At 42.2% G+C, this 13,594-nt stretch overlaps 1 protein-coding gene across 5 annotated transcripts in view; it reads left to right on the forward strand.

Annotated features, from left to right (window-relative positions):
- Nucleotides 1-269: 269 nt before the first annotated feature.
- Nucleotides 270-13,594, forward strand: part of LOC116322715 (ras/Rap GTPase-activating protein SynGAP-like) — a 54,532-nt gene continuing 41,207 nt past the window's right edge. For all 5 annotated transcript variants that reach the window (XM_039605162.1, XM_039605166.1, XM_039605163.1 and 2 more), the window contains exon 1: nt 270-1,419. The gene's annotated coding sequence lies outside the window, so the exon portion shown is untranslated. The remainder of the gene's footprint in view (nt 1,420-13,594) is intronic.

Here is a 13,594-nt window from a genome sequence, read left to right on the forward strand (position 1 = left end):
AACTCGTCGACACCGTTTTCGTCGGTAACAGGCGGAACAGTGGGCGGCCGACCGTCATCGTTTCGTTGCGTTTTGTGGCGATTGCAAACTCCAGAGATGGTGCAGCGCAGGGCGGACTCTGCTGCCTCTGGAGGCGGTGGTTTCGCTGTATGCCTATCTTACGCTCTATCTCCGCCCTCGGGGGAGAGACTCCTCCGTTTACCGAGCACCTTTTTACGCGCACTGGCGTTAAATTACAATTAGGGGCTGACGGACTGCAGGAGCGCAAAGGACACCGCGTCAATTTGGTACCGGATTCCCCCTCATTTTTTCCTCCTCCTCCTCGTAATCAATTTCTGGATTATGGGGACGTCGCTGAGCCACGCAGGGTTAACTACAGACGCTTTCCAAGATTAGCTAGAAACATGGAGCACGCCAGAAACAATGTGCATGAATCAGATTTTGTTCCAGTGCTGCTACACATTTCAGTGATCTCGCCTGTAAATACGCCAGGATATTTATTTTAATGCTTCTGTGCGTTTTTTTTGCTTTTAGTGCGCGCAATGTGCAGCGCCGTGGTTGTTGCTGCTGCTTAGAGTTGGCATAGCCCCACAGACATCAACCTTAATAATCATTCTTTTAAATGTAAGTGATGCGCAGACCTCCGTGGCTTTAACCGTAATCAATCCGCCGTTTTTAACGTAAATACAAGCGAAAAATGATGAAATAATTGGCTGTGTTGATCGGCAGACACAATTGCGTTAACAGGAGTTCATGTTATCCACAGATTTGAAAAATAAATAAATAAATAAAAATAAAAAAAAAACCGCGACGCAGGGGCTGTTTGGAGTCACATGCGCCCGGGACAAACAATTAAGATGACAAAAACGGTCCCCAGGAGAGATTGTCTTTATTACCGAGGAAGCCGCATTCTTATCACATCACAGTTTCTGGATTGTAATAGAGTTGGAGGACAGGGAGCAGCAAAGGGAGAAGAGAGGGAGGAGAAGCAGATGAGAGCTGCCGAGCCGCACACCGGAGCCGCTGCTGAGGGGCAGGATTTGGCTTCAGTGGTGGACTGAGCTGAAGTTGAAGGGATCCCTATGACAGTCGGCTTCACGTTTCCCCCCCAAGCCTTCGCTCTGGACAGAAGCACGTATGGACACATTGCAGCACAGGTGAGGGACAAGAGGAGCTCTGCCAGTTGGCCTCATGATTAAAACACAACTCTCTCTCAAAGAGGACAGCATCGGGCTTTCATTTGGAAACCGTCTCTCAGGTCTGCACAAACTGATTCTACCTTCATCCCAAAAAGAAAGTAAACCTGCAACCTCAGCCTCCCACTCCCCCACTCCCAAGTGCCCTGGAAAGCCCATCGGATACAGTCTGCATCCACAGATGTAACTAAGATTTCTTCTTAAGGAAGTCCTATAATTTTGGGTAAGTGTTATTCTCAAGTGTGGACAGATGGCAAATGTCATGTTGTGGAACTTAGGGATCTGTGTGAATGCACAGTATTTCATTGATCTCCTTGTGAAGTATTCACCTAGTGTTAGTGACAGCTGGTGATGCTAGCCCACCTCACAGCCTGCATATCTACAGCATAGACAGGAGGGTCTGCACCAGCTGTTCATACAGAAGTGAAACTCAGCAGACCTGCACACAGCAGGCAGGTGTCCTGGTTCAGCCTGTCTCACTGAACTCGTTTTTAAGGTCATGCTTTACAGGATGCCTGACCTGTAAAGGGTTCAGCCAAGGTGTGACATCAGCACACACTGATGTAAAACAGTTTTGCACAAAAACCTGGTGCTGTATATGTGTGTATTTTTGCTTTTTCAGTTTATTGTTAGAAATTATTCTCAAAATATTGAAGCTGTTCAGGTGATTTTACACCAAACAAAGTAAATGACTGTAAACCCCTCCCCCCAAAAACGTGTCGCCCTCATCCTCTGGTTTGACTTAGTGAAAATTCGCAGAAAATGTTCCTATTTGTGGATTTTTTCATAGAGCATATCTAAAATATTCGCCAATTATTTTCATTAAGACGGTAGTTTAAGGTATGTTTGGTGTTTTTAAGTGTTTTTGAGGGGGGTCTCAAGTATTTGCGTATTTCAGGTATTCACGGGCGGTTGTGGTCCCTAACCGCCAGTATTCGCAGCGGTTAAGGATCACTCAAAATATAAGCTAAGGCTAAAGCGCTACATGTAATACACCACCTTCTAAATTAGCAACATGCTGTCAGTATCCCCAGTACCCACTTATTGTGCCACCACAGACTGTATATAAAAGCTCAGTGTTGCCTCCTGGTTGTTAGTGACCTGTCGTGATGCTGAGGCTGAGCATTTTTGCCATCACTACCCTGGTGTTATGAACACGAGGAGTGAGTGGTGGATCTGGCTGAGAAATTGGAGAAACGCTCCATGCTAATTTGGTAGCAACTTGTCATTCACAAGCCCTAAAGCATGCACTGCTTTATCCTCCACTCTAATAGAGGCATTGTTTGTAGCAGAAGAACATCATGTTTATTCATTAATAGGTAAAAGTGCCAACTGAGCCAGTGCGCTCACTGGAAAAATATTTACTGTAGTCGAAGATCAAGAGAGACAAAAGGTTCTATTCCCATTGACTTCTATATAACCAGCTGAGTCTCCCCCTGCTGGCTTCACTTCACAGAGACCGTGTCCATCTTTTGTATACAGTCTATGGTTTGCACGTACAAACTTCTCAGTGTCTGCTATGTTGTTTGTAGGGAACAAGACTGAAATATGACAGTAATTTTGCCCAGGAAGCCTCCTGATTGGTAGAAAGAAAATCCTTCATAATGTGTAATGCAGAAAAAAACTATTCATAAGTGTTTAAATTGTCGTAGCTCATGTTTTTAGAGATTTTTATATACTAATGTATCTCAGCTGCATTCAACACTTTGTGCCCCACGCTAAGAAAAACAAGATTCATTAATTTACTTTATTTTCAGGGGAACTTCCATCTTAATGAACGCACAAACCTGCTGCTCTCTCTTGGCAGTCAGCTACTTCAGAGTAAGACTTTGCTTGCACTAATTTCACTGACACCTGTAGTTTCTTAATGAGCTATCTGTGGGTGTTGCACATTGAACACCTGCATGGACTGTGGAGGGGATGCAGGTTATCCATAATGATAGATTAAAGAGCTCAGTCTTTATTTTTTTTAAAAGATACAAAAAAACAAAATCATTAAACTCGGTTATTTTAGCCCTGTCAGGTAGTCAGTTTACTATGACAACAAGAACTCTGGCAAGGTTTCGTTTCGTTACATAACAGCATTGGTGTTAGTGAATATCTATTATTAGGCCAAAATGGCATTTGCCAGCAAGTGTCCCAGTTTTACTGGACTTTGTACTGGGTTCAGTATGTGTAGTTGGGAGCAATAGATGATTTGCCAAACTATGCATGAGTGATTTCATTTATTGCTGGTATTCCTCCATCTCTACTGGCAACAGATTGATGTTGGGACAGTGAATGACCACCATCTTCATGGTCCATTATGTCACACCGTCTCTGCGCTCAGGCTCTTTTTAAACCGTTCCCCATCCTAACCAAAAAGCATAATGTAGTGGAGACAGCAGTGCTTCAGTTAATGAAATGTCTAAGGCTGCACACTTGATGGAACAAGATAAGTTTGGCTCAGTCTGATTCATTGTCCCTCGCAGGATTTCCTCATCCTCCTCCATATGAAATGGGTATCTTCATAAGAAACGCCTATCTCCTACATCTCCTCCAGAAATTATTTTGTTAGTTTAGCTGAAATAGAAAGGCGTGAATCACGGACATCTATTAATCTTTCTCAATTTCTCATGAACTGTTGAGAATCTGGACTCCTTGCCACTCTGTCACAGTTGTCAGCCGGGAGCCCGACAGCCGGCAAAGAGCCGATTCTGCTCCAGTACCAAGTTTCCGTCGTAATTCTGCTGTTCTTCAGCCATCTTCAATGCAATGCACAGAGGGGGCTTCTTCTTGCTGCCAAGGACAGAAAGGCTTTGACAGTCTAGCTGAATGTTCTCTGAAAAAAAAAAGAGGGAGTCTTGTCAATGAGATCCTGTCCTGCAATTTTCTCAAATTGTTTTCTTTTGCCTCAGGCCATGGATTTATTTCCCATCCTCTTCTTTTTTTTCAGCCAGCTAACAGAAAAAAGAGGAGATATTTTTTGTGGTTCTGGTAATTCTTTCCTATCCTGAGCCTCTCCTCCAACTTAACACGGTCTGACAACGTAATACCTTATAATACTCATCAGTTTGCTCTCGCAGAACTGCCCTCAACTCTGTCCCCACATTTTTCTCCTCTTAATCTCTTCTCTTACAGCCACTGGAGGCATGCCACAGTCACACTAGGGGAAACAGTAGTTGGAAACTGCGGCACGACAACTTATTGCGACCGTGTGCAATCAGCTTGCAATATTGTTGCCTTTGCAATGGTTGCTCTGAAGACGTTGATCAGTCTGCGACCAGTCTTCAAAGTGACTTTGGGCATCAAGGCTGGGAATGAAATAGCAATGAGATGGACTCAGTCTGCTTTCAATTTGCAGTTGAATAAGGTCAAGTTGGCAATTATATGCAATCTGTTTGTCATAATGGGGTAAATAACTTGGTGAAGATTTGAAACAGAAATGTAGAAATTCCTGTAGAAACACATGAAGTAGCTGTGAAATGATACAGCTGCTCAGCAACATTGTTTTTATACAGGAATCTATCCAGAACACAATCAGCTGGCAACCAGTTTTGTCCCCTATTGCACAGACGAATCGTGCTCATCGGCTCACACTGACTCACATTGATTGCAACACATTGCCAACCTATTCAAGTCAGTTTTATTTATATAGCGCCAAATCACAACAATAGTTGCCTCAAGGTGTTTTATATTGTATGGTAGACCCTATAAATAGTACAGAGAAAACATAAAGAACCCCAACAATCATATGACCCCCTATAAGCAAGCGCTTTGGCGACAGTGGGAAGGAAAAACTCCCTTTTAACAAGAAGAAACCTCCAGCAGAACCAGGCTCAGGGAGGGGCGGCCATCTGCTGTGACCGGTTGGCGTTGAGGACATGCTGTGAAAGAGAGCCAGAGATTAATAATAACTGATAATTAAATGCAGAGAGGTGTATAAACACAGTGAGTGAGAAAGGTCTGTGCTTATAGATTAGACGGTGATTATCTGCAATCTGAGAGTGATTGCAGTCAGACCGAAATTATTCAGAAACAGGTTGCCTCACCTTGCAATCCAACGTGGTCGCCCAGGGATCGAGGGTGTTGCACGGTGATCCGTTAGTAACTGCAACTGCATGCAACTGGGTGCCGAATGTAGAAAAAATGCAACGCAATCACTAAAGAACCAGAGATTTATTTTTGGTTGCCATTCTATTTTTGCTCTAGTGTAACTTAAGCCATAACCCACCTCAGATTTCTGTGGGCAGTCTACCCTGTTAGCATCTCATACAGCTGCATTTTAGGAATCAGTCAGATGCCATGATTAGGACTCTCCTGATGTCATAGAATATTTATTTAAAACTTTCAAAATGACTGCAAAAATCTCGCCTGTAATGTGAGTTTTATTTTAAGAACCAGGAATTTAAAAAAAAAAAAAAAATGTGGGCAAACCCCATCCACTCACTTTTTTTGCTCTTGGATGATAAACTGTCACTGTACAGAAAAGTATAGCTTCAGGGGTTTTTTTTCTTTCACATTCATCTGCTTAAGGTGGGTTCAGCTAAAATTGTGTGTTTAAGCTTTTTTCTCGGTGTAATTTGGAGGTCACCCCTGCTCCGGTAAGCATCTTAAATTGAGTGTGATGCGAAAATCTGAAGCCTTCATTTGTTAAATACTGAAAATATGATGTATTGTATCCAGTGTTTTTAACCTTTTAAATAAAACAAAAAAGCACATCAGCATATTCATTGATACTTGATTTTTTTTCTTTAAGAGGCAGCTACTGTAAATGTCCTTTTAGGGAATTTAAAAGCAGGAAATTGAACTTTTTGTTGGAGAAATCATATCAGAAACAAATCATCATTCAAAGCAGGTTATTTTTATACTTCTTCCACCACACCTGGAGGGGATCCATGTCTGTAGGAACGCTTATCAATTAATCATGGTAGCTGCTTGTGGCTCTGCAGCATCGTGACATTTAGCTTGCAAATCTAAAAAAAATACCAGATCTGATGGGGTGGATGAAGAAGCTCATGCCGTGCTTTGCAGCCCAAAAACTGATATCTTTTTAATGACATGGACAAGTTTGTGTGTTCGCATGCTCCGCAGCAGCCCCAGATGGTAACTCTCATATTATTGCATTTGAGTCATACAGCTAAACATCTGTTTTTTTTTTCTTTTTTTCCTGAAAGATAAGTTCCCACTGCTGTTTATCTACAGCAACATTTTATCTACAGAAACCTCAAAGACATTCACACCATGCAGATGAAGAACGATTCCACCTACTGCACAGTAAAAAGTCATTTCAACTCCACGTTCAGCGCTGTTTACTACTATCTATAAAATTACATTTCTCTTTATTTGATTTGTACAGTTTGACACATTCTCTCTATTAACGTTGCTTTACCGTTATTTTCAGGCACAATAACGGGTTCACGTTTTTTCCTCTGGTTGTTTTTAAAACTTTTTGTCATTGTTGTGTTTTTTGGGGGGCTGGGGGATTGTTAGTTCACTGATGTCAAAAACTAAAGAGAAAACTCTACTTGTGTCTGTGCCATATAGCTGCATGGACACATCTTCAAAGACGTGGCTGCCCCATCAGAGTCAGTTTGGGTTGGTTGGTCAAGCGGAGGCTTGCTGTGGTGGTGGACCTGGAGTTTTAACCCCAAGTGAGTCAGTTTAGCCGAGACCCAGTCAAAGTCTCCTTTTTCTCCGTCGTCAGCTTTGCGTATTGTCATTTCTTAGCCTCTTCTCCAGTCTGTCATGGTCCAGTAAGGTTTTTATCTGTTATATATGTTTTTCTATGTCCCCCCTCCTCCCCCTTAGTCTTCTGTTCTCTCTGAAATGCATCAACACTGCTGTTGCTAGTGGTTAATGAAGGGTTTAACATGCACTAGCCTCAGATGTGCCGCCCTGCTTTTTTTTCCTTTTCCCTCCTCTGCCATGGTTTCCCAATCCTTTTCAGGATTATAAAGATTTACAAAAGTACCTCAGCACATTGAGGATGTTTTTTTTCTTTACCACTCGATCCTCCACTGGAGCGTCACTCACCGTCTGAGCCGCGCTCCGAGTTTTATTTTGACATCCTCTAGGTTTGATAGCGCCATTTGCCTTTTTACTCCGGCTTTGATTCATTCCTCCTTCCTCCTCACTGTGCTCCCTTTACCTCCCCAGATGAAAGCAGTCATTTCTTCTCCCTTCAGGGACGGGGAGAGAAATCATTTTATCAGTCGGCGCAGTGTGTAAAGCTGTTGTCTTTGCTTTCGACATTAAGGCCTACACAAAAACATGTGTTAGGAACAAAACAAACAAGGGGCGGTCAGAGGCGACTGTAGGGGGGATGTTTTTTGAGAATCGCCTCATTTTTGATTTTGCGAAATAATAAAATATCTAAAATCAAATATATCAAAAGCGGTGTCCACGTTGCTTCTTGATCTTCGTTCTCGCTCTTTAATTTGGATCTGCTCATCTACAAGCATAGCATTAAAGCTTCTAAATACATTAGCAAAAACGGAGGTAGTTGGATAGAGAGCAGTGCACAAGCTGCGAACATGTTCCTATGGTAACTAGGCCACACTTCCCCTGGCTAGTTCACACACACACACACACACACACACACACACACACACACACACACACACACACACACACACACACACACACACACACACACACACACACACACGTGATGGAGAGCAACTTTAGATTGTTTATTCGGGTTACTGTTCTTGTGCCTTCCTCCGCTCAGAGGCCATTTCTATACAGTACTGTCTTGGCCTTCAGAAGTAGTGGTTACACTGCAGAATACTCAGAGACGCTTTCTTCGTGTTTCTCTAGAAATATCTGCCAGTTTTCAAGCCGATCCCAGGTTCTTCCCCGTGGCTCCCTCGCTCCCACACTGCCCCTGCTTCCTCAAGTCCTCCACCCACCTCTCCTCTCTCATCCTGCAGCTCTTCTGTGCGTTTTACTTCTCCTTGATTACAGTGCTGCTTCTAAACTTAGAAGCAGAGTGGCTCCGAGGAGTCAGAGGTGTCGCTTTTCTACTTAGGATAAAGCCAGCTGTCCACATTTTTGTGAGGCGTGTTGAATTTAAAGCATCTCGGTATTTTGGGCGTACGTGCTGGGCTCATGAAACCGAGCTAGTAAGACCGTCATCTTTGGGTCTTCGCTCGAAAGGGTTTTTAAGTCTCTTAAACAGCCCTAATGTTTTCTCACTTCACATTTAAGTGCAGCGGGCACTTCAGGACTTAATACTTAAGTATCTGATTCTCTAAATGCCAGCAGTTTGTGCCTCTCTGCGCTCGCCATCTCACGTGTCATTCTGTGTTTGGTAAATCACTGCTCACACTTAAACCGTGTCAAACCTCCCGGGGCAATGCTGCCGGGCTGTCAAAGAGCCACGGAGTTGATGCTGCGAGGTTTTGCTCCTGTCAGTCATGCGGGATGATTGTTTGGACAGCTTGCTGTAAATGAATGGCCTTAACTTTCTACGCTCATTAAACCGCCTGTGTTTGCTTTTCAGCACCTGTGACGCTGCTCGAATTCACAATGGCCATGTGTGGTACTTGGTGTTTAGGAGTTAAACACTGGCTCTGAAGAGTCAGTTCATACTAATGAACACACAATAAATTAAAATACATTTCTCACTTGCCTATTTTTGCCTATTTTTTCTGGAAAAAGCCATAAATACTCCTGGAATAAACACTATAGTCTGAGACTTGAAACAAGAGTGTAATGAAGTGATTAAAAAACAAAGTGAAGTTTTTCTGCCATCACGATCAAAGTTGCGTTTACTTTCATCATACAGGCGCAGAGAGAATCTCAGATACATCAACACTTTAACTCGTTCTTAAATTACTCACTTTAAACAGGCTGCATGTTTAAAATGTGATTTTAATCCTTTTTAGTTTATATTTGACCAGTTTTACTAGTTTAAACAAAGAAAACTTGACTTAATTGCACTAGAATGTTGTTTTCTCACTAGAATCACAAACCCTTGCCCTAAACTGTAATGAGGGAGATGCATTTCACCAGCTGAACATTTGAATACATTTTTTAAAAAAAGTTTGTATTTTTAAAAACATTTCTAAAATCTTTCATAACAAATTTCTAAGCGTCGTGGTCTAAAAATTTCTCACGTTATATTTTTAGGATAATTGATGTAACGATACAAGATCATTTTTAAAAAATGTATCATTTTTATTTATATTAGTGCTGTCAGCGTTAATCTCGTTAATATGACGTTAATGCCCCGTGCAGCCCCACGCACGGGGCGATCCGCCTTAACTCGCTAACGGAGATTTGCCGCGTTAACGCGTCATTTTAACCAGATTAACGCTGACAGCACTAATTTATATATCATACCACCGAAATTGAAATGGAAGAATTATTTTTTTGTGAAGTCAGGTTGACGATGTTCTAGAGTACTGTACAAGATCTTGAGCCAACCCTCATTTCTTTATATTTTGCATTTCTTTATTCTTCAACACAGCCTGAACTCTCTCAGACAGCTTTCCTGTAATTTCTTCAAGTAGTCTTCAGAAATAGTTCTTCATGCTTCTTGAAGGACATTCAAAGCTCTTCTTTGGGTTTTGGCTGCCTTTTGTTCTGTTCTCAATCACGATGGTCCCACACTGCTTCAATAATCCTGAGGTTCAGGCTCTGGGGAGATTTTGATCTGCATGTTGGATCAAAATCTGACGGCACTTTTCTGGGTGCCGTCAATTTTAATAAGATCCCCAACACCACTGGCTTAAATGCAGTCCCAAACCATGACAGAGCCTCCACCTTTTTACACAGGGCTGTAGACGCTCATTGTTGCGCCTTTTCTGAGCTCTTCTGTTTGTATTGATGTAGATTTGAACCACTCCATCAGACCTGTTCTCATTGATTTTCAGTCCAGTTGTTGGCACACCTCAGCCTTTTTTCCTGGTTTCCCTTCTTTAAGAATGGCTTCTTCACAGCCATCGTTCCACTGAGACCATGTCTGATGAGGCTTTGGTGAACAGTACATGGCTCAATTGAAGGTCCAGATCTATGTCTCAGGTCTTTGCAAATATGTATGTATGTGCAAATCTCACTGTAAGCTGGATTAAAGACAGTTATCACTGATGTAGCTGGAAAATCCAATATGCATATAGATGTACGGGACATGCAACGACATCCAGACTGTTTCTTCCTTGGAGCCTGTCCCAGCTGTCACAGAGCCAGGACACTCCCTGAAGGGCTAACTCAGAATGACAGGCAAGCGCACGCTCTCACATCCCCACCTACGGCCAGTACAGAATCACAAGTTCACCTGTCATGCACGTCTTAGGGAGGAGGCACCCACACAGGCGCAGGGAGAACATAGAAACGCCACACAGAAAGACCTCAGCCAATCAGCATGCTCAACCACAGCCCTGTAATAAAATACCAGCCAGCTGTTTCACTGAATTATGAAGTTGTGTATCATATTATAGACAATCTGAACCATTTCATTGCTTATGATAGTGAAAGTCATGACCTATCTAAAGGGTTAACTGTCAGACATTGTAAAACATATATTTGGTTATTATAAGTTATTAAATGTACAAAACTTCTATTCACTTGAACTTAATAGACAGTGATAAAATCTTAATCCATAGTTTGCTGAGCCTATTGTCACATTACCATTAGGGTAGGATTAACTGTGGCTACCTTGACAGTTTGGCTTGTGTTATGGGTACTCGGAGCTGTCATAAAAAGAGCAACTTCCCATGGGATAATCACGGGTTGGTTGTTGACATGGCAGTATTTACTCGTTGGAATATGGCAATTACGGAGACTTCCATATGACATGAAAACGACATCTGCCCCAGCAGGCCCGGTCTGTGAGTCACCGGAGGCTCCTTGTTGTCATATGCTCCAGACCACACATAACGAGATTTGGTGCGTGCGAACTGAAAACACCGTCACTCCGGGACAAACCGGACGGCACCGCCGACATCGTGGAAAGACGTAGGCCTCAAACGTCGTCTAACGTAGCAGCATAAATGTGGATTTTTATCCTGCTTGAAAACAACAGTAACAAGAGAGAGAGAGCAACTTCCCCTGAAGGCCAAGAGCTATACTAAACTATTTTATGATGTTTTTATTACAGCATGCCGACTGTGGCCTGTTATGCTGACATTGTGACGCTGTAGGGCGTCATATTGAAAAAACAAAAAGTGTGTTGCACAGCTTTCTCCATGCCCTTTCATATGACATATTACTCGATATGGTTTCTAGAAATGCTTTTTTCAAGGTGACCTTCATTAGGTGCTAACAATGAAGGTCAAGCTTAGCCAACCTAGGTACTCATGTCCCCTAAGGCCTGGTATATTGTTGTGAAGTTAAAAAAAAATAGTGGGGAGTGCTAACAAACAAACGAACAGAAGCGATTATGTACTCTCTCCCGTCAGAGGGAGAAACTATAGAAAGGTGTTAAGATCAAAAGCACTTTAATTGTCTTAAACTTGATATTAAATACACTAATTTTTAAAAAAATATATAACAAAGAGGACTCCGTTTTATAAACCTATTGACTTTATTTAACCTACATAAATGGAGCACAATATGTTTTCTGTATTGTGTTTACATTCGACTAAATAACCCTGAAACCTACATTTTCCTCTGCTATGGTCTGTGGGACTTTGAGCCATACTTTTACTTGTTTATTTATGTATTTTTGAGTCATAGTTGTGCGCTTCAGAGACACAAACTCTAAAATAACATTATGAACGAATGAAACTGCGAGGGGCTATTAACAGCTTTTATAATATGTGTGAAAACCTGCTCACGTTGAGTCTTAGGACCAGCTTTTTTTGTCTATTTTTGTTTGATTACAGCCAAAAACCAGGAACTAATTATGGTATTATTTTAGGTAAAGACTCGATGCTTGATACTGATTGAATACCTCATCTCAGCGTACCTGCGCAGATCTGATACCAGCCTTCAGCTAACATGCTAGCGCTATGCCTCTCATTACACTGATTGCTGTGAAGATTTGAGCTCCACAGACTGTAATTACTGCAGCTGCCTTTGGTGATCCTCTGAATTTTCTTTTTTCTACTTTTACTTTTTTTTTTTTACTAAACTTTGACAGCCCCCTAACTTTTCATGCAGGTATCATCATCAGAAATAGAAAGGTTTATGACCAAATACCTTTAAAACTAATGAGCTTCACTGTATGTTGGAGTTAGCTCTAATTAGCAGCGAGTAAGTTGTGTGTGTGTGTGTGTGTGTGTGTGTGTGTGTGTGTGTGTGTGTGTGTGTGCATCCCATCCTCTATTTAGGCTAAAAGCAAGAAAACAGATTCAGTGAGGGGAAAACAGTTGTCTAGTGTCTAATTAGAGTGCTCATTATAGCTAATATTATCATCCTAGGATGCAAACATCTGACAAGATAGCATTGTCATTATGAGTGAAAGCGTGCTAATGTTAGTGTTTACCTCAAATCACCTTCTGTGGAGAATTAGAGGCTCTGGCATGGCTGCAGCCCCTCAGTCTTGTTGAGCACCAGTAATGCTAGGTCCAGTGTTTTTTGAAGTGTCCTATTATGTAAGGTGGCATGAGACGCAGGATTAGTGAGGTTGCCCGTTGTGACGGCATCATTGTTTCAGCTAATGCTGATTTGGTGGATTAACTGGTGGGTTATTGGTATTTTTGGTAGATTTCACAAGTGTGTTTTTGTTTTTTTTGTAGACATCTGCAGAAAAGTCACAATTGTTCAATTGCTGTCGTGATTAGTCAGTTTCAAGGATAACTCATTATTATATACATCAGCTTTCACACCTGATTGAGGGGGGGATTATCACCTGAAAATGATTTTTATTCAAATTATTCTAAAAAAGCAAAGTTTCCAGATATGTATTAATAGAGATATACATGCTAAAGGTTGAGTATGTTTCTCCAACACCCACTCGCAGTCTTCCTCTTTCTGTTTTCTCTCTCTCTGTATCACAGTTAGCTAGAGGCTGTTGCCACCCACACACTCCGTCCTGACAGCAATTTACATTCAGAATAGCCAATGCGAACGCATCCATGTGTTCTGATATGTCACGTTTCCTTAGATCACTGCATGCTGCAGGTGACTTTCTCAGTGGCAGGTGAAAACACAACCTAAATATTTGTCTGCTTGGTCATTTGATCCATTTGCTCTCGCGCTGAGACGCGAGGCAGAGTTGGGATTCGGCCCCACAACGATCGAGGAAGATATCCGCTCCCGCCCATCCCTCGTGGTCGGGCCGACGGGTCCGAGCATTTTTCTCACGCGTCTGTCGGGAGAAACAGATGCGTTGTGCTGCGTGTTGGTGTGTTTCATCATCTTTGCTGTGCAGTTGTGTGCCCGTATCTTCTGCAGTTCAAGTAGAAGCCCTTGGAGTTGTTTCCATGGATACCAAACAATTAGCTGGGATTCAGAATAGAACCTGGAGA

The sequence above is a fragment of the Oreochromis aureus genome, linkage group 22, assembly GCF_013358895.1.
Source record: "Oreochromis aureus strain Israel breed Guangdong linkage group 22, ZZ_aureus, whole genome shotgun sequence".
Classification (NCBI taxonomy): domain Eukaryota; kingdom Metazoa; phylum Chordata; class Actinopteri; order Cichliformes; family Cichlidae; genus Oreochromis; species Oreochromis aureus.